Here is a 24,198-nt window from a genome sequence, read left to right on the forward strand (position 1 = left end):
TATTCTAAGACCGTTATTATTGTATGCATCAGGCAAGCACTGAAAGAGATGGCTGATATACATACTTTCCTGTACAGGTGGCAGCCTCTATAAAGATCAGCAGCTGATACAAAATTATTTCACGTATATTTTCTTTTAAGTCAAAAGCAACTTTTCACATGATGTGTATTTGTCACGTCTTGTGTCGGAAACTTTCTAATAAAGCAATGGTAAACAATGTCGATATGAAACAATGAGCCAAAAATTTTTCATGTCAAACCTAGACCGATGAAGTAGTGTTACCATTGTTGACATTTACAGTTTTGCACATTGTAGTTCGAAGTAAACGTTCGCCGCTTTCAAACTAAAAGTATAACATCAATAAACAACATTATATTTATAATAGCCGACCTCCTGTCCGAGTGGTTAGCACAGCGTGCTACGACACCAGGTTCGAATGCCGACCTGGGCATGGATGTGATGTTCCTTCATCAATTTAATCATATTACCACTTATTCTCATCCTCAAGATTAGTCAAAACTTGCATAAAAGCAAAGTAAATCAACCAAGTCAATGAATCCCCACTTTCACAATTCTTTTTCTTTGTCATTTTCTTCTAATTAACGCCAGTGCTGCAACAGCCAAGTCCGTCATTGAAAATCTCTTAAACATTGTAGTTAGCACAATCGGCAGGCTTTTTATAGAGAAAAATCTGTGTACATTGTGTAGAAACCAACACCAGACTGACGATGGTAGTACCTTGACTGGAGCAAAGCTTGACCGCTAGTGTGGATGGATACCCCCTGACCTTGAGTGGAACGTGACCTGAGTGTTGCTTGAGCGTAGATGTGAATCAAGCCTAACACGATTTATTATATTGCATCTCTTTCTTGTTTGGTGCCTCCTTTGCCTCATTGCCGAGGACATGAGACTGATTTTGAACAGTATGATGAATAGATACTGAATGTATGTTTTTGGAGCGGTGCTGAGGGACTGCACTGAGATTTTACCCCATTGGAGTTAGCATCATAATGGGCCATTATAAAACATTAAATACAGCTACAGTGGAACTGTATGGCATGCAGTACTTTGCGTGATGCATGGTTGGTACACCAATTCCCACCACTGGTTGCCCTTATGTAACATTCTAGACTGGACTCCTTCTTTACTAGTAGCTCACCATTTGTGCTCACATTGCAGGATGAACACCCTTTATTTTGGGATTCTCACTCAGGATTGAACCAGCGACTGATTGTGGCAATATCAAGAGCTCTAACCACTATGTGGGAGTCGTGAAAATGAAATTACTAACAGCTAAAAACGTTTTTGTAGTCTGCATAGTACAGTGGTAAAATTAAGCCACACTTATTTCTGGTGTGGGACCTGTCCTGGCAGAGCTATGCTACCTCAACTCGTAAATAAAAGTAAAGTGCTCCCCTGTGCTTTGCACAATGCCATGAAGGCATATAAAGGGTGTGGAGTTAGGACCCCACAGTTTCTTGATCACGGCCGAAGATGGGGGTGATGTGATCAGCACCACACCCCTGGCTGCCTTTACCCCCAAGAGCTTCCTCCAGGTACCCACTTTATACGATGCTGGGTGTGCGCTGGAGCCGCTTGAACAGGTGGAAAAAATCCAGGTTCTCCCCCACTGGGGATTGAACCCGGGTCTCTCGCATGGTAGTGAGGTGCCCTAACGATGAACTGGAGATTTGTGAATTCTGCCCAGGACATTACATCTCAGTCATAGACATAGAGTGGAAGAGGCTTGGTGGGGAGCATTGTTCTCAGTTTTTCAGTCTACATCATAAGAGAATACAATCATGAGATCACAATTTCGTGCATATTATATGTGCGGCATTCACACATAAAATATAAGGTTCTAGACAAGAGATTGTATTAAAATATTTATAATGAACTGATTTCATAGACTTATGAAGTTCTTTGGGGTGTCTGCTAACAAACGAAAAAAAAACCTGGTGTATGGTGACATAGCAGAGTGGATCCCAAAGTATGCACCGTGGCACCTCGAAATGGTTCAATATTTTCACTGAAATGACACCTGTTCCAAGTATATACTTATTTAGTACTTTTCACACATAAAGATTTTTCTGAATTTCTAATGTGCGTTTATTTTTTTTTAACTTAAGGCAAGCAATCTAACCATACTAACTGAGCATTGCCAAGTGTTAGTTAGGCCTAAATTCCGACTTGGGCACCGTGGAAAAATCTTGAAACACTAAGGGTACTGGGGCCTCCCCGATGGTGCACTGGTAGCGTAATCACCTTGTAATCAAGGGGTCCCAGGTTCGATACCCAGTGGAGGCACATAGTGATTCGGATTCCATTTTAAACTACGTCCAGTCCCAATTAGCCTTACTGTGCATAAAGTGGGACTTAAAACACCAAATCTACCAACCAACTAAGAGTACCATGACACAAAAAAGTTTGGGAACCCCTGACATAGCCTGAATGCATGAAAAGCATTAATGAAAATGTGTTAGGTGTGTGATGCTTTAAAACTGTGAAGCATGTAGGCTACAGATGCTAATATTTTTTTTTGGTGATATATATTTGCAAATTATATGCATTCACCAACATGTAAAAACAATAATAATTGCCACATAGATTCATTTTGATATTAAAATGGAGTAGGACTACTTTTCATGGGATGTCTGTAATACAGTTTTTATGGGCTGAATGTCATATGCTGTATAATTTTTGTAAGCTATATATCAGGATGAGAAAAGCATTATAACTTTGGAATTGACTTTGAATTAATATTTGAAGTATGTAGAACACAACTTCACAGGAAGTAGTGATTGTGCCTAAATTTTGTACCAAAAGTGGTAGTTGTCTTGCTTTAACTGCTTGAAGTGTTATTGAACTTGGTTAAGTTATTTGAAATCAATTATGTGTTTATTTGCAAAGACAAGTAAAGCACCACTTTACTAGTCTTCTAATTTGAAAATTATGACTTACTAACACATTACTTTGTCATACAATGTACACTTCTGTTCACAGAAACTGGCACATTCATTTGAGTTAAAGATCTGCTTCAGAGCCGATCGAGTGTGGCAGTGCAGCCGAAGTAAAGGTTCGGGAAAACAGCATTCTGCAGTGTTGCTTACCACTAGAAGTTTTTAACCGATGCAAGGAATTTTCTGACTTTGCCGAGTGAAAAGAAACGTTTACAGGAAAGCCTTGCATTGTAATTATTAATGCAATACAGTGTCCAATTTTACAAGAGAATGGCAGGAAACAAATTCTGGAAAATTGTTCGAGATACTCAGTATCCCATAACTAATCTAAAAAAAACCCTGCCTCAATCCCTTCACTTGGAGAAAACCTCATATTCATTTGAAAGCAGAGGGAAGTGGATGGTAGTTCTATTACCTCTTTCTCTAGCTTAACGTAACGTAACAGCAAAGTTGACATTCACCAAGAGTACCCGGGTTCGAATTTCGATCTGAGCATGGGTGTTGTTTGCAAGTGTCCCTTCATCAATTTTCCCATATTGTCATTTATTATATTCGTTGCGATTAACTAAAAGTGGAAGAAAAGCGACACTAACAAGAAATAAATCAAATTGATATTCAAGATGCGGAAGGGAGAAAATAAACAATCCAAAGCAATAAGTTCTTCTTGAAGGTTCACATAACCACTTTTTGTACATGCAAAATAATCTAACACAGTTATTTTTAGTGGTTTATATTTAATTTTTTTTTTCACTAAAAGTAACTGTAACACCATTAAGCCTTGTTTCCATGATATGAAAAATGCAATATGCTGACCAAGGCAGCAATTTATTAGTAATTTATTTTATTATAAAACATAAACTAAACGTAATGTTTCAACCTTCTAGCAAGGTCTTCTTCAGACTCTGCACCAAGTACAAATGTAACAAGGTACAAAAACAGGACGATATATACACACACAAACATTACTCCCCTCCAGACTATTAGAAAGTTGTTCTGGAACATTCTAGCAGGTGGCTTTCAAACTGTAGTTTCACCTAAAAGGCTAAACATATTTACTTCCATCTAGAATGTGGTTGGACTCTTTTATCTCATGCTCTTTTTCTTTCATTCTTCTTCCTTCTCTCCTCTTTCTCTCTTGTCCTTTCCACTCTTTCTAACACCTTCTTTCATTCTTTGTTTAACTTGTCCCCCATTCCAGTTCATTGTGTCTTCTTCACCTTTCTTCTCTATTTCCTTGGCCTCCTTCCATTTTCTCATTAGTATTCTCTTCTCCTTTCCTATCTGCTTAGCTTCATTCCACTCTATGTCACGTCCTGTTTCTCTCGTGTGTTCAAATATCGAATTTCTCTCTCTCTCTTAAGTCGTACATCATCCCTATGTTGTTTCAACCTGTCTTTCAGCCTGTTTTTCGTTTCTCCTATGTACACACACCGACATTCTTTACATTTCACTTCGTATATAATCCCTTCCTCTTCCTCTTCTCTGTTTTCCTTTTTCTTGTTTGCATTCTTTGCTATTCTTAAGATGCTTCTCCCTCCCTCCCTTCCTGTAAGTTTTAATGCCCGCTTTCCTAAGCACTTTGCATATCTTTTCTGTGGTCTTTCCCATACTCCTTATTCCAAACCTCCTCTCTTTTTCTTTCTCTTCCAATTCTCCCCTGCCACTTTTCTTCCTTCTTCTGTTCATGTCCAGTCTATCCTCCTTCTCATAGCCATTCTTTTCCAGCTGTTTCCATAGGCTATTTATTTTGCCTTCTTTTTCACATTCTTTCGTGCATATTTTCTTCATTCTGTCCTCCATATTCTTTATAAAATTTATTTTTGTCACCTCACTTACATCACTTCTTTTGTGGCAGAATACACCTGCTGCACACTTCTGATGCCAAGCGGTTTCAATTTCTTGTCCTATCTTCCTTTTCATCAATATATCTAGGTAGCTTAACTTGTGTGCAGCATATTGCATTTTTCATAAAAAAACTTTTAGATTATTTTGCATAGCAATAAGAACATCTCTCTCTCTTTCTGTAACGGCCCGAATGAAGTGACTTGAGGATCACATTCATTTCTTTCTCTTACATATGCAAACTGCTTTTCTAGCTTGTAATTTGAACACAAAAGTGGGATAATGAAGCTCGCAAAATCAGTACAGGCTGGATAAATGTCTTCATAGATTCCTGAAAAATTGCTCTTCTTTGTCAAATAGTTAGTTTAAAAATATAATATATGTGCCATTGAATTATAATATTCATCGCCACATATCAGAATCTACTATGTTGACAGAAGCTAGAGCTCGATGATCATTAAGGGGTGGAAACACTAACTTTGCACAAAAGCACGTCTTCAATCGTCTTCATTAATGTACACACACAACATTAACTTACAGTCTGTGAGCAACGTGTTCACAACATAGACACACTATACCACATAGACACACTATACCATGAAGCGTATTGCTTTCAAATGAACGTAATTAGAGAGAAGGAACATTGAAAGTTTGGAACCGGACAGGTCAAGGTGCAAACTTCAGGAGAAATTGCCCGAATATTTATTGTGTTACTGAAACTCCTTGCATACAACAACCACTTCTGATGTTTTCTTCTGGTAACAAATACCACCGGAAGGTCACACGTTATTCCTCTGTGGAAAAAAAAAATGTTTTCAATCATTCATTTGCCACTTCCCTCTTTTCAGTTGGCTTCAGTTGCTTTCCAAGTATCACGAGCCGGAAGTTGACTTCGCGGTCTTGTGATGATATAACATTTTTTTCTGGCTTGTGCCACGAATACATGCTATCCCGTTCGCTCACACGTGTTCATTGGTCAAGCCCTCGTGAGTCACTACTTGCGCAGAGACTTTCTTTCGTTCGCTTGCTCCAGATGTTCCCTGGATAGATTATAGATGATGGAAACACTCATTTAAACAAATATGCAAGCTCTCAAGTTCTATTGTATTTTATGTGTTTTAGTATTGTTCTTATCAGTGTCTCGAATCAGTGGGTACCTGGGGGTAACCCTGGTGGGGTAAAGGCAACAGAACTGTTGTGCTGATCACATCATCTCCAAAATGACCGAAGTTGAGAAAATGTGGGGCCTTACCCCCACATCCCCTAATTGTGCATTCATGGCACAGTGCTATATGCATGGGAAACAACTTTACCTCTTCAGTGCTGAAGTTGGAGAAATGAAGTTTACATTTTCACTTTTTACATGCTTTCCACATGATAAAAATTGGCAATATTGCCTGTTGGTGTTAACTATTTTGGGGGGACGTAGAAATCAAGCTATGTCCATGAATGGAGGTTTGATGTGATTATTTAGGATTTTATGAATGAAAATGTGATGGTGCATGATTTGTCTGTTGATGGCATTGGAAACAGTTGGTTGGAAGTTTTTACCAATATCCGGCATTTTGTTCTTTCACGGACTCTGCAAAAATATCGTGAGACACTTTTGAGGAGTCGAATTATCCTGGAAGTCATGCAAAAATTGGTGTTTCTTCTTATTTTGCACCAGTTTTGTGTGAAAAAACTTAATTTTTGTAATAATGTATCATGTAATTGAATATTCTGATGTAAAGCAAAAATTCTGGTAAATTGATGCATATAATTAGAGTGAAACACTTAAAGACTAATGTTAATCTATTTTTGAACAACTTTTTATTATTTCAATTTTTAAGCATCAGTATTGGTATTGGGGATTGGTGAGAGTATCAGCATTGATATTGATTCAATGAGGTATCAGCTCAGCCGTAGTTAAAATATTTCAGAAGGCTTCTCCATTGGATTCCATTGTGGGGTAGTTGCCATCTAATTTGTATTTTATGTGCCTCAAGAATTAGTTTGAATCTGTTGCATTTTATTTATGTCTTTCTTGGTTGATTAGAGGGTACCATATTATACATAAGTATTCAATTTTGGATGTGATGTAAGCATTATAGAACATCATTAGTGTTTCTAGTATATGACATTTGGTAACATGTTTGGCTATTTAAGATTAGTTTCTTGTTTTCATGCCATTCCACATAGGTTATTAATGTCCGCTTGTAACTCATCACTGTAATGGCATATTCTTTTGTATATTTTTAAGTCGTCCACAAATAGTAGATTACCTGATTGAATCGTATGTTCATAAAGATCATTATTTATATTCATGAGAAAGAATAAGGAGTCCAAGGTTAGATCTTTGGGGAACTCCGGATGTGGCCTCGAATTCATTGGAACTATTCCTCTGAAATGTGACATGCTGTTTGCAGTTTGTTAAGTAAGATTGGCATAGTTGTAACACTGGATATGGCAGATTGTATGATTTTAATTTTTCTATTAAGATTCTATGGTTTACAGTATCAAACACTTTCAAAATATCAACATATATTACATCTACTTCGGCTCCCTTTCCATTGATGATGTGATAATTAGGATTTTTGACAGACAAACTTTCTACTTAAGAAACCATGTTGCTTATGGGATGTCACTGCTTGTATGTGATTAGAAATGTGCTTGTAAACAATTTGCTCTAAGAGCTTCGCAGGTGCTGTGAGAATTGATATCAGCCTATAGTTCTGTCATTTTTTGTATTTGTTTTTAGTATCGGGGTAATTTTTGATAGTGCCCCAAAGATTCACATTCTTTAATTATGTAAGGTGGAATTTTATCAGGACCATTTGATTTTTTTGGTGTAAGATTATTTATGGCATTCTCAACTTCTTTAAAACTGGGAAATTTCTTTGGCGTTGAGTTTTCGTTGAGGGTATGCATTTGTTGAATATGTCGTACACTATTTCATAAACCTTCCAGTGGCGACATTAATATTCAGATCATCCCAATTTACACCTCTCGTATTAGTTTTTTTTAAAATCTGCATTCTTAATGTTATAGTTATACAGGGTTATTCAAAATGATGGATACACTTTCATTCATGTATATTTCCTTGAATGTACATTACATATTAATAATATACATACAAGAGAAAGAGGAAAGTCTAAAGTTTACAATCTTACAATAAAGGTTACAGATGTTCAATTTGGCCGCCGCCTGCTGCTCGGCAACATCTAAGCGGTAGCCGAACTCATTCCACACACGAAGAAACATCTCTTGTGTAACTGAGTTCACTGCAGCTGTGATACGTTTCTGTAGGTTGCCAGAGTTTGTGGTCGAGGTGGTACGTACACGGCTTGTTTGACATACCGCCAGAGGAAAAAGTCACATGGTGTGAGATCAGGAGATCTCAGGGGCCACGACAGAAGAGCCAGGTCTTCATTTCCTATGCGACCTATTCATCGGTGAGAAAGGGCTTCATTGAGAAACGGCGTCTCAAAACTCGTCATACAGTTGCTTGAGGTATTCCAAGTCCTCGGCTAGCTGCATTAGTTGGCTTTCTAGGACTGCGCACAAAACTGCCTTCAATTCGTCTCACATACTCCTCTGACACACGCGGTCGGCCCGTGCTATATTCTTTTGCAGACATATCCAGTTTGCTGAAATTGGTTAAACCAACGACATATGCTCCTCCTAATTGGTGGTTCTATGCCGAATCGAAGACGGAATGCTCGCTGCACTGCTGTTGCCGATTCAGTTTTGCTGAACTCAAGAACGCAGAAAACCTTGTGCTGCACGGTGGCTATCTTACTCGGAACTGAACTGAAGGGTCCTTGGTGGCACGAGCATGCGCACTTGAGTGGTTGGTTACGCAACTGTGCTCTAGCGATAGTATTCAAAACTTTAGACCTTCCCCTCTCTCTTGTATGTATATTATTCATATTCAATGTATATTCAAGAAAATATACATTAATGAAAGTGTATCCATCATTTTGAATAACCCTGTATTCTGTCTGAATTGCTGTAGGTTTTGAACTATTTTCGGAGAATCTCAAGTGATGTCAGTGATCAAGACTTATGATGACTTTCCAATTTTCAAGCAATTGTCATTTTGCACCAATGCACAGTGGGCCAGAATTCTGAAAATGGGGACACAAATCTTATTTGATGAATGGAGATACTTTACGCTGTCAGTATTTCTAATAACAAAATATAATACATAAAAAACATGAAATGATTGAAATTTTGTTGTTATTCACATGATGACGGTGCAAAATAAAAAATTAACTGAATGTGTACAAAGAAAAAGCCCTGTGCTCATGTACCGAGTAAAACTGCAGTTTGCAATATCACACAAAAACATAGTGCTCATAGTGTGAACTCACTACCAAATGGAGTCACGATGGTCCAGTCGTTAGAGCGTCTGACTGCCAAGCGGGAACTCTGGTTCGATTCTCGGGGTGGGTGATCTACGGTCGGAATTCTTTCCGGCTTTCTTCCTGCATAAAAAGGCTTTGAGGTTTACACAGCATGTCATAAATGGGTATCTGGAGGAGGCAACTGGGAAATTGCAGGGGGAGGGGGGCTAGCATGCTGCTGATCGCAATACCTCCCCAAAGGTCAGAGTTCATGAATGTGTGGAGCTACCACATTCTCCCTCCCATATTCCATCAGGGCACGGTGCATTTAGCACAGTGAATTTCACCTACGTTACACTACAAAATAGATTGTAAAGTGCACTGTGTTCATGTATTGACTGAGATTAACCTTCACCTTCACTGTTAGCAGTGGATAACGATTTCCATTGGTCAGGCAGATTGTTGGCATTTATGTGACACTCCGTGATGTCGAGCAAGCGAATGACGTCTTCTGATAGCGTACGTGATTTCTTAGCAGGCAAAGACAGAAGGCTTCATATTAGTGGATTAGACAACTTAAGCAGATGATGCATAAGATATTCGTTGGTAGAAATTCGGGAACTGTCGGGAGAGTCACTCTCTTCATTCTCTTGATTCTTGCCTCTTGTGCCTTCTCAGAAAGTCGACTGGAACTACAGCTGCTACTATGGCATCTGGACCGTCCGCCAAGATCTTGTGTACGCTATCAGACATATAACACCAGAAATATTATGCTGCAAGATGTTTCGCAGTTTCCAACGTTTGTCACTGTATGAGTGATCTTGTAAAAATTGTTTTAATTTCTGTCGGCCAAGCACTACAAATGTAACACACCTGAGCAGATGATGTACCACTCACTTTGTTGCAAACTAATGTGTGAAAAACTGACAGATCTTCCAGAATGCGGGTTGAGAGGTATGTAGGACTGAGATTCTGTATCTGGTCTCCAATGTATTCCGATTCTGCTAGGTTTATATTAATTACTGCATTCTAATGAAATTTATTTCAATGCAGGCATATTTGTCAGTGTGAAGCCGTATGCAACTGACATTCTTTTTGTATTTCGTAACTGCTAATTAGCACAAGTTAGCAGCCAGTATTCTCTTCATAAGACCCATTGAATCATTCGGCATAAACATCTTCATCCTACCTTGTCCCACAAATTTTGAAAAGTCAAAGGGAATAAACACACATCACTGTAACTCAGCTGAAAATAGGAGCGTATGAACCTGACCTGCTCGTATAACAAAGCCCACAATACAGTAAATTAGTTCATACTCTACCCACAGAAAGTGCATACCTTGATGATATGTAGAATATATGGAACAGAATCCCACAAAGATAATGTTCTGATAATTCCACACGATTCTTATTGGGTAAAACTGTGTGCGAGACATTTGTGAAATGCCATCCTCATTTACATCAGTGTTTGGAAGTAACTAGTTACAAGTAACAGTTACCTTTTTTGAGAAAATGTAACTGTAACTAGTTACTTTTAAAAGTGAGTAACTGTAGCTGAGTTACTTTTTTACGATAGAAGTAACGTTTTAACAGTTACTTTTACAGTTACTTTGCGACACTTAAATCCTTATGTAAGTGTCATAAGTTATTGGCGATTTTGGACTCGGAGTGAGCTGGAATTTAGTTTCTGCTCTGATATAAAAGCCCATTCTTTGATACATTAATTCTTGCAAACAATAGATGAAGAGGAAAAGAGAAATTTGTTGTACTAAATTTATATATCCTGGCGGTGGTCAGTCGGTAGGCTCCAGCTAGGTGCCAGGAATTTCAAGGTCAATCATATGTTTCATCTTTCCTTTGGTAGACCTGAATTCCAAAGCGATGTACACGCCTCCGAAGAGGGGTGGATTTCCCAGAAGCAGGAAGATAAGCCTCTAGAAGGAAAATTCCTTCCCTTTTGCAGGGAAATTCGGACCAAAATTTTAGCCTAAAGGGATAAGGGAATTTCGATGAAAAAGGCCACAATTTCAGGAAAATTTTAAGACATCTGACCACATTATTACTGTTAATGTTAAGTTCCACATTCATATTCACATTTTCATTTTTCTGCTCCCTTGAATATAGCCTGTATCTATTTATATTTCTGTTAAGTACATCGCTTTTGTGCACCTTCGGATAATAGTAACGATGAGGATTAACGATTAAATGGATTCCTGACCAGAATCCAAACCTGGGACATCTGGTCAGGAAGCGACGAAAGTGACATGTATGTGATAAATTTAACATTTTTTATTCACACGGACATGGACCAAAGGAAATACTATTACTACTGCTACCACCACCATATAATAATAATAATAATAATTACAGCTACTGCTACTACCACCACTAATAATACTTATTATTATTATTGTATGATTTTCTTAGGTGAAGGGAAAAATTGGTCCAAAAAGGGAAATTTTGCCCCTTGGAAAGTGAAATTGTGCCCTCATATTGTGGCAACATTGCTGTGTCTCTTGTTTCTGTAGTTTGTTCCTCTGTGACCTTATAACTCTCCCCTTCTGTAAGCAGCATCCGATAGTCTTTTCTTTGCTATAATATCGGATTAAGCTAAAAAGAGGCGTACTGCAATATTTCAGTGTTTTTACGAAAGAATTCAACGATACTGGTAGTATGAACGAAACTGAAGACCAGAGCTAGCAAATTCGCATATGCATGGAAAACAATGTAATTGTTTCCACGTGATTTCATTTATCTCAGTTCCTGGTAATTTAAAAATGGATGTAAAATATTTCCGGTTAGAATTCGCTTATTTATGATTATTCAGCATTTCTGGACATTTTGTAAAGAGTGATTAAAAAATTTGGTAAGTGCTATTCGTTTAATTAAATGAGAACCCATTTCCTTGCAATAACAGATACAACAGATCTCACCATTATTATTGATACAACAGTGAATTACAACACTCAAGTGGCAAACTAAAGAATCAGGACCCTAACGATCATTTTCGCTTGTTTATGTAATCGTCTCCGAGAGAACTGAAGGGATAAGTTTAAAATACCATTTTCACCGTCATTGATAACACACAATTATAGGCTACTAAGCCGCGCGTCAGGCTAAGTTTGCAGCAGGTTTTATGTATCAATCCGCGCGAGAACTGAGCTCAGAATCTTCCGTGCCAGTCTTGCCTCAACCGCCGAGCTGCTTACATCGTAGACAGTGAGAAAATCCACAGTATTGCCAACCGCACAACACATCAAAACTCGCATGCATGTCAAGTGGAATGTATTTTTGCTTCTTTGTCTCCTGAAACATAAAATTTTAAAAGTACTTTCTGCGCATATATTATTTAATAAATGTGTCATTACTTAATATAAGAGCGAAATAACTTCTAAACATGAGAGCATGTGTGTATATTTCGAGCACGCAAAATGAAAAATAAACAGAGATAAAAGTAAACAACAATAGGCCCCTCTTGAATTTAATGACAAATTATTGTTTTTGGTTTAGAAAGAAATACATTTATGAAAAACGTGGTTGCTTCGTCCGCAATACATCCGTCCCTGTAAGACACACGCAATTCAAGTTATACCACCAAAAAAGCATTATTTGTTATTGGTGATATATACAATCAGGTGCATTGTCTGCTGCTATTACTCTGGTTTCAATTTATGATTCACTTCACTAAACCAGGATTCAAATCTTGGTCTGTCCATTTCTTGCTGATAATCACCCTTTCTTTGCGCGGAACAGTAAATATGCGCCTTCAACAAAGCTTTCATTGCCGCCAGTGGGTGAAACAATAAGCCTCCCCCTTCCCCTCATTGTCGGTTTCTTCAGCCCTGGCGGTGGTTTTGCATGGTGGTATCCTTCCATGTTTTATTCCCCCTTCCCCCACTCACCGAGTTGAAGGACGTCTCTTCCAAATAATAAACATGTTTCTTCTCACTGCAATATCTTTTAATACCGCGGAGATTCTTTTGTCGTCAAACAACAAACAATCGTTTCCTCTTGCTTGCTAAACTCAAACCGCAAATCATTCAAGACCCGTGATACAATTCGTGCGCACATTCACCTCACGCCCTTTTTTACTTTGATCTTGTCGCCGCAAGGCGGATTATGCATTTAAAACAACTTGCTTGACTTTGAAGAGCATATCCCTTCGGATGAAGCCCAAAATAACATTCGGGGAAAACTGCGCGCTGAACAGGAGATTCAGCCATTCTCGCCGCTCTACAATAAACATAGGGTTAAAATAGTGGGATGTGCAACACTGGTATCACCGATTCCACGCGTTCTGCAACGCATTCAGTCTCGCTCTAAAGTTTCAGTGTCTCTTCAACGCAATACACATTGCAGTTGGCGAATCTACGGTTCTAAGTTCGTCTGCACAGTGATTGCAACCAATTAAGTCCATACCTGCTAATGGATGTATTATTTTGTCTGTATATTACAAATTAAATAACTGTTTTCTTGCAAGTATGCAGTTGTGTTGGAATAGAACCCGTCTCAGTGGAACTATATTCTTGCGCGCACGTTTGGAACTACATATGCGAAAAGCTGGTGCAAGGTTGACTTGACGCTTGGCTTACATTATATTTTTTATAATTTTCTGGTTCATAAACACTTGAAATTGTACAACAAATTTATTTCTCTCTGACACGCCCTTTATGCGAAACAGACCTCCCTCCTTAGAATATATTCTACGTGAGTGATATGGGACCTCCCCGATGGCGCAGTGGTAGCGTCGTCACCTTGTAATCATGGGTCCCGCGTTTGATACCCGGTGGAGGCACATAGTGGTTCGGATCCCACTTTAAACTGTAGGTCAAGCCCCGATTAGCCTTACTGTGCATAAAGTGGACTTAAAACACCAAATGAACCAAATTAACGTGAGTGATATATCTCTCTCTCTATATATATATACAGTTTCTAGAATCCCCCACCCCACTCCAATGGGTATTCCTTAAGAACAACAATCATAATAAATACAAATGTGTAAGTCACAGTAGCTCATGTCAATCTCCGTGGCGGAGTGGTTAGCACAACGCACTATATGTCGGGAGTCCCGGATTCTAGTTCGTTTCGGACATGGATTTTTGTGTTTGTTTCAATGAGAAAACAGAAAATTTTCATAGCCTACGTGAAAACTGAGAAAATGTTAATAAAGGGGGATACTACCGCATAGGGGCATTCCTTGACATCGTTTGGGTGCTTGACTACCATGCGACAGACCCCGGGTTCGATCCTAGAGAGCGTGTGTGACGTCAGCTGAAGCCATAATAGCTTGCGGCGGCCTCCATGTTGGGATGTTCCACACTACTGTTGCGTCTATTTGTTAACATTCAGCGAGAGGGAATTTCATCGGGAAAATTAAGGCTGCTTATGTTTTAAATCGTCAGAAACAATAACACGAAGTTCTTAGTAACTAGTTTTGACGAAAGAACAAAGCGATCTAGACCTTTTTATATACTGGGGCGTGTTCATTTACCATATGTAATGCTACGTTAGTATACCAGAAAGAGTTTAATGAAATAAGAATAGAATTAAAATAAGAGTTGCATTATAATACCTACACTCGTAAATGCATCACAGAACATTATTATATAAAAGTATGAGCTATGTACAAAGGTTTAACACGATTTAATAACAATTTACGCCACCTCAATAAGTAAGCCTAAGTCGAGGTTATAGGTAGATTTCGGACCGAAACATAGGCGATAAGCGACACTCGATAAGCATTCAGACCGAAGCGACAAGCGATAAGTCTCTCTTGGCAACCGACTCTCAGAAATGAATGCAATTTTTTAAACCGAAGCGACACGCCAAGCTGCATGTGTCGCTCGGACTGAGTCGTTTTCTTAATACAGTCCATCGTGTCGCCTCGGTTTGTTGGTGGCGCATGCACGGTTAATTTTTTTTTGCTTCAGACTGAAAGGGCTCGTGTCGCGTCGGAACGAGCAAGCCAACGTTTACACTTGCCTTGGCGGCAAGACAGACTGCACAAGGCTGCATTGGTGAAATCATCAAGCGCTACGTCGTGTCGCCTTTCGCTTTGGTATGAATTCTCCTTTAGACTGAAGGGGCGCTTGCCGCTTGTCGCTTGCCACTCCGGTGTGAAATCTCAGGTGCTGCCCGACACATGCCGCTTGGGAACGAGCCAATCAGCAGCAACGTTTCACACAATAGAGACGTGACAGGTGGCACTAGGCTGCCTTCGATTGGTGAAATCCTGAAGCTACACATACCGCGTGTCACATTTCGGTGTAAAATCTCCCTAAAAGCAAGCATTCACCGGGCATGCAGCTTGTTGTGTTGATTCGGTTCGAAAAGTTGCATTGATATCTGAGGGTTCGCTTCCAAGCGGCACGTGTTGCTTGTCGCTTTGGTCCGAATAGAGATATTTCATACCCAAACAACAAGCGATACGTGCCGCTTTGAGGATTTCACCAATGCAGGATTGTGCAGCCTGTCTTGCTGCCAAGGCAGGTGTAAATGTTAACTTGCTCGTTCCGACGCGACATGAGTCGCGTGTACATTAGATCTGAAAACTCTATTATTTGAGGCGACAAGCGACACGGGCTCCTTCAGTCTTAAAAAAAAACTTGCATGCGCCACCAACAGATTGAGGCGACACGATGGGCAGTATTAAGAAAACGGCCCAGTCCGAGCGACACGTGCAGCTTGGCGTGTCGCTTCGGTTCGGAAGGTCTCATTTATTTCTGATGGTTGGTTCCATGGTCTCTCTTTTTCCATGTCTGAAGTCCTTTTTTTCGTTCAATGAATTTACATTCCACAATGTTCTCAACACGTATAAACATTTGTAATAGTTACCTTTATGAAACGTGCGAACGATTTGAATTTAAAAATTTATGCATACCGTTAATAATAATACCACTAATATAATCACAACAGAAATGCGTGTATAATAAATGTAAATATGCTGCAAGCATGTTTATCTGCGGACCTGTCAGTTCCTTCTTTCTTAAAAGAAATATTTCTTGCCACTTATATTGTTGCATCCGAAAGCTGCGCACAAAGGCATAGCTTCTTATTTATTATCTACACGCAGTGTCGCCGAAATGTCACTATAAACGAACATTCCACGCTCAAATCCCTACTTCCACCACTGTAGCAGCTGTAACTGTGGCGCATCCCAAGATGGCTGTTTTACCTCACCCCCGCCCCCTCACGGCTTCATTCCCCTCGCCCAGAAAACACGCTTGCGCTCTCTCTATTCCTTCTATACTATAAGGGGAGAAACGATATTTTTTTTTCCACCTGTTGAAGTGGCTTAAGCGCCCACCCAGCATCATATAAAGTGGATATCTGTAGGAAACTCTGGTGGGTAAAGGATGCCAGGAACGTGATGCTCATCACTACAGACCGGATGTTTAGGCAGGCAAATAAGCACTTATCATTTTCAAAATAGGCAGTAAAATAGGCATTAAAATACAAATAGGCAATAAAAAAGGCAATGAAATTTAACTCAAAATAATGATGATAGATGTACAAAAAGAAATAGGTGTTTAAATAATATAGAAACATACCTGTACATTCTTTATAGTTGCTTAAAATAAACCAGGAGCTCATCATTACAGACAGCAGTCCAATATTGTACTTAATAAATCACTGCAAACAGGAGTCACGTCAGCCCAAAATTTTCCATTGTATAATGGCTACACACAATAGTCTGACAAAAGAAATTGTTGGCTACTTCCAACCAGTACGCAAATTATTTAAATATACACTTTATCACTGCACACAGGGTTATTTCAGTTAAAAAATTTACACTATATATTCCACACAGCAGTTCGAACTAAGAATCTGTTTAAATGCATTTCAAGTTTGTACTGTACGGTTTGGAAGTCTCTGAATAAGAAACATTAATTGCGGTTGCACATCACAACAAGGTATTTCTTCAGGTGATCAACCGACAAGTTATGTCTGCTATCGGACAACACATTTTTTAGAATTGAAAAAGATCTTTCAACCTCCACAGATGTTACCGGAGCATACTTAAAGCACGCGAGAACATGTGGAACTAACTCAGTTTGTATATTTTCACCTTTCGGAACTTGTTGAATTGCCCTTATTTTGTCCAAGTCCTTATTAGCTGCAATAACTCGCTAACTGTTATTTTTAAATTTCTTGGAAGCATCGGAAACTAATCCTGGGAACAGGAAATTGTATGCACAGAGTTCAGTCGTGTCCCAATTTTAAAGAAAATGCCTAAAGTAGGCAATATCTGGCATTTATGAAATAATATAGGCAATATCGTATGAAATAGGCAAAATTAAATTGCCTTTAAATGAAGCTAATCCCTCCCCCCTGGCCTTCGCAACATTCGTTTTCATCATATCTCTAACAGGAAAGAATAGGCATTTTGCCTAACATCCGGTCTCTACTCATCACATTACCCCCACCTTCGGCCATGATCAAGAAAGTATGGGCTCTAACTCCACACCCCCTATACTCCTTCATGGCGTCGCGCAAAGCACAGGAGAGCACTTTATTTTGTAATAAATATAAATATACAAAAACATATTATATAGCAGTAACGTAAGTAAAAGACATGTTAGTCTTCACAAAATATTTTATTACAATTAATAATGATCGATTTGCGTAATTTGGTTGCAAGAAAATTTTCAGCAGAAAGTAACTGTAAAAATAACTTAAAGTTACTTTTGAAGTACATGTAACTGTAACAGTTACTTTTTAAAACGAGTAACTGTAACTGTTACTTTTTTAAGCACGTAACTGTAACTAGTTACCTTTTTAAAAGTAACTTTCCGAACACTGATTTACATTAACATCTGGATGGAACTGTTTGCGTTTTGAGACATCTTTGCTCTACAGGGAACAAATGCTTTAAAGGCTCTGGTTTGAAGTAAAATTTCGATTTTTGTCCCCAATCTTAGAATTCTGGCCCACTCTGCAGTGAAGGGATTAAGACTTCATCCAATCCCCTAGGTATGGTATGTTACTGTCCATTAGTGTTAGAATCTCAAAATGTATATCTGTGAGAAGTGAAGGACAGAAGAAGTTGAATGAAAGTACATAGTACGGTCTGATGTAGTGAGTTATGCATATAAATTAGTTTTTTTTTTGTAAATTATCAGTAATAATAGTAAATTACTCAAATGAATCATCAAATTCATCTTATCACTCATCCCCATCTTCGCATATTAGCCAAAAGTGGCACAAAAAGTAAAATAAAGCAAATCAATAACAATAACTTAATAGGTTCGTGTATGAGAATATAATTAATGAATAAGGAAATTCATGAAAGTATAGCCTTAATCATTTCTGCTTTCTCACCCTATTTCGGGACATTATTTCATCCAAAAGGAACTTTTTGAGACACCGACAAATGATACCATTCCGAGACTCCCAGAAAATCCGAAATACATAGCGACCTAACCTAATACAGTGGACTCTTTTATATATATAAGGTCCCGGGTTCGATCCCCGGCCGGTTCAAATCCGGGAACTTTTCTAACGGTGGAAGCGGCCCCGGCGCCCACCCAGCGTCGAATAACATGGGTACCTGGGGGAAACCCTGGGGGGTAAAGGCGGTCAGGGGCGTGATGCTGATCACATCACCCTCACTCACGACCGGATCAAGAAAGTGTGGGGCGTTACCCCCACACCCCCTATACGCCTTCATGGCGTGGTGCTATGCACAGGGGAACACTTTACCTTTTTTTTTTTTACCTTTTCTTTTATATATATTTAACTCCAAGGGGACGTGAAAAAAGTTCTAATTATCCAAACTTCGAATTAACAAAAACTTGTATCATTAAAGATGTTTTCAAGGGAAATAAACTTCTGTTCGAATTATGGAGTAATTCTTATTAAGAAAGTTTAAATTAAAAAGAGTCTACTGTTTATCAGTAAAATGTGTATGATGCAGTTTTCAGTAAAACACTCCAAACTGATAGATCCTATACAGTGCTTGAAGTAGAATATATTAGCTGGGAGGGTGTTTTGTCCAACCTTGGGGTTAGCTGGGGAGGGGGGATGCTCCTATGGTTTAGTATGGTAACAATGAAACAGCTGAGGGGATGCTTTGCAACATTTTTGCTAGATGGGGAAGATACCATCCTCTGCATCCATCCTCACTATGATCACTGATTAACAAATTAACCCAAGTTGGGCTCAATTCCCCAGCCTGCAGGATTGTTAATTGTGAGTGTCCCTTCACCATTTCATCAAATCATCACTCAACCTTTCTATCGAGATAGCCAAAAGTGCCAGAAAAAGTGATGCTAAATAAATACAAATTCACATTAACCCAAGATGTTCACAAAGATAAGACAGAATAGTTTCTGAGATTTTTCTTTTTAGGAGGGAGGGCAATAATAGGAAGATGAAGAATAGAATTATAAGATTTGCGGATGACATGGCTTTACTAGCAGACCACGAGAGGACGGTGAATACTTGAATGCCCACTGAGAGTATTTGGTATGAAAATAAATGTAAACAAGAGGGAGGGTATGGTTATTTGGAAGACGCCAAAGTAAAGAAAAGTTTAGCCGGAGTGTATCATAATTCATAAGGATTGACGTGAGCTGCAGTCAGGAAGTAAAGTTGAGAATAACAGTGACAAAAGAAGCCCTTAAAAAAAGGGTGGACCTTTGGAGAAAGAATTAAGAAAACGACTGATGACTTTTGTGTGTGTGTGTGTGTGTGTGTGTGTGTGTGTGTGTGTGAAGTGTAGCGTTGTATGGTGTAGAAACCTGACCACTATGAGGAAAAGTATGTTGGATGGAGTTGGTGCATTCGGCGAAACGGAAGTAAACCATTTTAAGATTTGATTTAAGTTACCGCTTTGGTTTTCCCGAGTTTTTCACTGCTTTCATTTGAAAAGTTTGATTTTCTCAATTTCGGTATGGGCTGTAGCCCCATCAGCCCCCCTCTACGTACGCCTCCGCTGTAGGTCCCGGCAAAATATAATTTTAAAACGTCGTAATTATACCTTATTTCTACGTAATGCATGTATACGTAATTCGGTGTTATACGTACTAATTTTCATAATATGTAGTTGATTTGTATGTAACCAAGCTGCAACAATGTCACAGGGGAGCCTCCCCGAAGGCGTAGTAGTAACGTCGTCGCCTGGTAATCAAAGGTTCCCGGGTTCGAAACCCGATGGATGCACATGGTGGTTCGGATCCCACTTTAAACTGTAGGTCCAGTCCTGATGAGCCTATCTGTGCCTGAAGTGGACTTAAAACACAAACTCAATCAATCAATCAACAATGTTACAGAAGTATACATTTCTTGTTACAAAAAGACAAAGCGAGTTTGGAGCAGTGGCGGCTGGTGGTCTGGCTCTATGGGTGTGCACTAAAGTCTCGCGTCCAGATGAAGTGTAGTACCACCCCTGTCAAATACTCGCACCCGTTTTTGCGTACATAATGGTGCTAAATGTACTAGCAACCCAAGTTTTGACCACCTTTCACTGAAAATGAGGCTATGGCAATTATATTTCATGATTTTTTTAACACTGATTTTTTACAAATTTAAAATATTTCTGACATTTTCCAGCCAATCACGAGAAGAGCGTTGTTATTGTGCAATATGTAATTCAACATTCGATAACCTGACAAGATCACTCAAAACATAGAAATACCGATTTACAATATCAATAGTATTGTCGATTTGCAAAATATTTCGTAAAAATTTTCTTCCCCCCCCGCTGATATTAATGAACAAGGAGAATAATGACATTGTCGTACACCAAAGAAACCGATCCAACTACCACATAGAGGAAATCAGTTGTAATCTATCTATCTCTTGTTTATTTCTAATGACAGACTGATCAAACCAAGCAAATCAAGAGAATAATAAATCTTAAAGAATGTTACAGTACTCACTCTGTCCACACTACCCTGCTTCGTACTTCAAAATTTTTCCTTCCTTTCCGCCGTATCCCCATATATTACTTCAGTTGCTACAGGCTTTGTAGCTAACTTCCCTCCAAAAATTCAGCAACGTTAAATATTAAGTCTATGCTTTCGCTATGTACAGGGTGAGCCAAAAGTCTTAGGACAGTCGAATAAAATAAAAAATACGCGACAGACAGGAATGAAATGTCTTTACACATGTTATAGACGAGGAGGAAAATGTCATAGACCATACCGCGTTTCCGACGGCCATCTTGAAATCCGCCATCTTGGATTCAACTTCAAAATTTCAAATGGGAAGGCGGGGTGTGTGACAATCACCTAGCACTAAAATTTGCTCAGGGATTCATATCTGTGGTTGTATTTGTCTAGCTCGAACAGTTTTCGAGATTTTCCATGAAAAACACGTATCACTTGCCTTTACAACGTGTGTTCCACATGCTGCCCATGATGTTCAATTGTCAATGTCAATCTGTGCTCCCACTCTGCATGAACTCTGGACGACACAACAGGCTGGATAGAGGCCATGGCTTCATGGTTTCGGTTCTTAAGGTGCTCGCTCAATATCCCTTATCTTGACTGAGTAAACCATCGCCTTCACGTGATCCCATAGATAAAAATCAAAGAGCGTCAGATCAGGCGATTGTGGGGCCACCCGACAGGTCCTCTGCGTCCAATCCATTTCCTGGGAAATTGCTGATGCAGGTAAGACCTCACATTCTTTCCATAATGAGGCGGAGCCCCGTCCTGTTGGAAGAATGTGGGAAAACTACCATCCTCTGATAACAATGATGGAAGCACATCCTCCTGCAGTAATTGGAGATAACCGTCTGCTGTTATAGTCCCCTCAATGAAGAAGGGTCCCATAATTTGCGTTCCCCAAATCCCACACCATATCATTATCTTCTGTGAACCTACCATCCTGTTGGGATCAATCCAATGTGGATTAACATCAGACCAATATCTATGGTTTTGCTCGGCGTTCACGGAAAAATTGGCTTCGTCTGAAAAAATATCTGGTGTGCGAAACGCGGTGTTTCTTGAACATGTTGATTGACCCACTCTGCAAATTCTAACCGACGATCAGGGTCGTCTTCAGTCAGATGCTGCAATAATTGCAACTTGTACGAATGCCACTTGTATGTTTTTAAGATTCTCCTTATGGAAGTACGACTCACGCCACTTGCCATGGACACACGGCGTGTGCTCCTTTTGAGGGCTTTTGTGAAAGGATGCCAACACTGCTATTGTTGTTGCTTCGTCCGCAGCCGTTTTAGGTCTACCCGTCCGGGGCCTGTCTTCAACAGCTCCTGTATCCCTGAATTTGGATAGGAGGGTAGAAACTGTGGTGAGTGAGATAGGATTCCTTTCAGGATGACGATGGTTGAAATCATCTGCGATGACTCTCACACTTCGTTCACTCGACATCAGAACAATCTATATGCGTTCAGCTTTCGTGAAGACCATCTTCAATTAGTGAACCTGAAACGAAAAATAACGGAAAAACCATGGTAAATCTCGAAAACCGTTCGAGCTAGAAAAAAAACAAAACAACCACAGATGTGAATTCCTAAGCAAATTTTAGTGCTAGGTGATGTGTCACACCCCCCCTTTCCCATTTGAAATTTTGAAGTTGAATCCAAGATGGCGGATTTCAAGATGGCCACCGGAAACGCGGTATGGTCTATGACATTTTCCCCTTCGCCTATAACATGTGTAGGGACATTTCATTCCTGCCTGTCGCGTATTTTTAATTTTATTCGACTGTCCTACGACTTTTGGCCCACCCTGTACAATTTTTTTATTCATCATGAATGAAACACTTTGCACCGAAACAGGAACGAGCTTTTGACAGCGCTAAACAATTTTGCAACGCAGTAACAACCACACAATGCAAAACAGCTGACTGATTGATGTACGCTCCCTCCGCGTGGGTTGATAAATCGGCTACTGCGCCACAGGGACCGTTTATTTTGACCAAGATGCACTATGTAAAGGCAATACCAGACATGTTTAAAACACCAGTTTCGCTTTCAGTCGCCCACCTCCCCTTCCCCTTCTTTCTTGCTCGGAACAGGATGAGAGAGACAATATACAATCGAAACTTCCCTTTTCTAAAAAAAAAAAAAAAAAATCCCTCAATTTGCAATGATGCATGGCTTCCTTCGACTCCGTCACACCGTCTCCAATGGAATGGGTTTGCAACACTACATTTGCTAACACACCAAGTGCTGTGTTCATGGGGTTTCCTTATGATGCAAAATCCCTAGGCACGGGCCCCAAGCCAGAAGACCCAATCAGCGTTCTCTACGTGACTGCTGCAACAGCGTCAGATGGAACGATACTCGCATAGTGCGAGCCGCGAGCTGGCCTCGGTGTACGCGGGTTGAAATCACTGATCGCTCGCTTCTCCACCACCTCTCTTGGTGAATCGGCGTGGGAACACTTGATGTTTCGAAGGAGACAGAGTTCAATGAATAAGTATAATAATAATAATAATGACTTGCATTACAGATTTATTTGGGTGTGCACGTGCGAATAAGCAGAAGCCGCTACTGGTTTGGAGTATGAACAGGCTATATGAGCATGGCGGCGGTCGGTCTCGAGAAAGACGAGTACGGCGTGGCGGTGTCACAGAGAAGGCAAGGAGAGGCGACGAAATCAGAGGAGAAAGATTTGCCGCAGTTGTTCAGAACAAGAGACGCATTTGCTTTTGCAAGTAATTGCGATAGGAAAGTACACACTTAGAGGCCAGCATAGTCTGCATTTTACCTACCCACTGCCCGCTTGCCCGTGAGGACAGGTATACCTGCTAGCCTGCCCACGGCAACGAGTCGACTTGCGTCTTTACCAGGGTTCTTCGTCTTCCAGGCGCTCTGCGCTTACAAGGTAACTGGGCATTCAACAAGACCCGGGCGCCTGCAAAACCTGCTGGAAGGAAACAGCCCTCCGGCAGCGTGTCGCTCCAGGTGTTTCATCACCACGTGGACAGCTTCAGCCAGTGTTGCCTACTTACGTAGCTCGTAAATCCTACGAGGTCCTAGGAGGAGCTCTCTCCTCCAAGGAGAATTTATATACTTAGCGATTTCAGTTCAGCGTAAGCAGTTTTTATCTTATTGCCAGGAAATGCACGCAGTATTACAGCTTCATTTATTT

At 39.8% G+C, this 24,198-nt stretch overlaps 1 protein-coding gene across 5 annotated transcripts in view; it reads left to right on the forward strand.

The window, feature by feature from the left end:
• shep (RNA binding motif single stranded interacting protein alan shepard) overlaps window positions 1–24,198 on the forward strand; it is a 154,735-nt gene that overhangs the window by 20,233 nt on the left and 110,304 nt on the right. The window lies entirely within an intron of this gene.

This window comes from Lepisma saccharinum, chromosome 4 (genome assembly GCF_977018435.1).
Source record: "Lepisma saccharinum chromosome 4, izLepSacc3.1, whole genome shotgun sequence".
In the NCBI taxonomy this organism is placed as follows: domain Eukaryota; kingdom Metazoa; phylum Arthropoda; class Insecta; order Zygentoma; family Lepismatidae; genus Lepisma; species Lepisma saccharinum.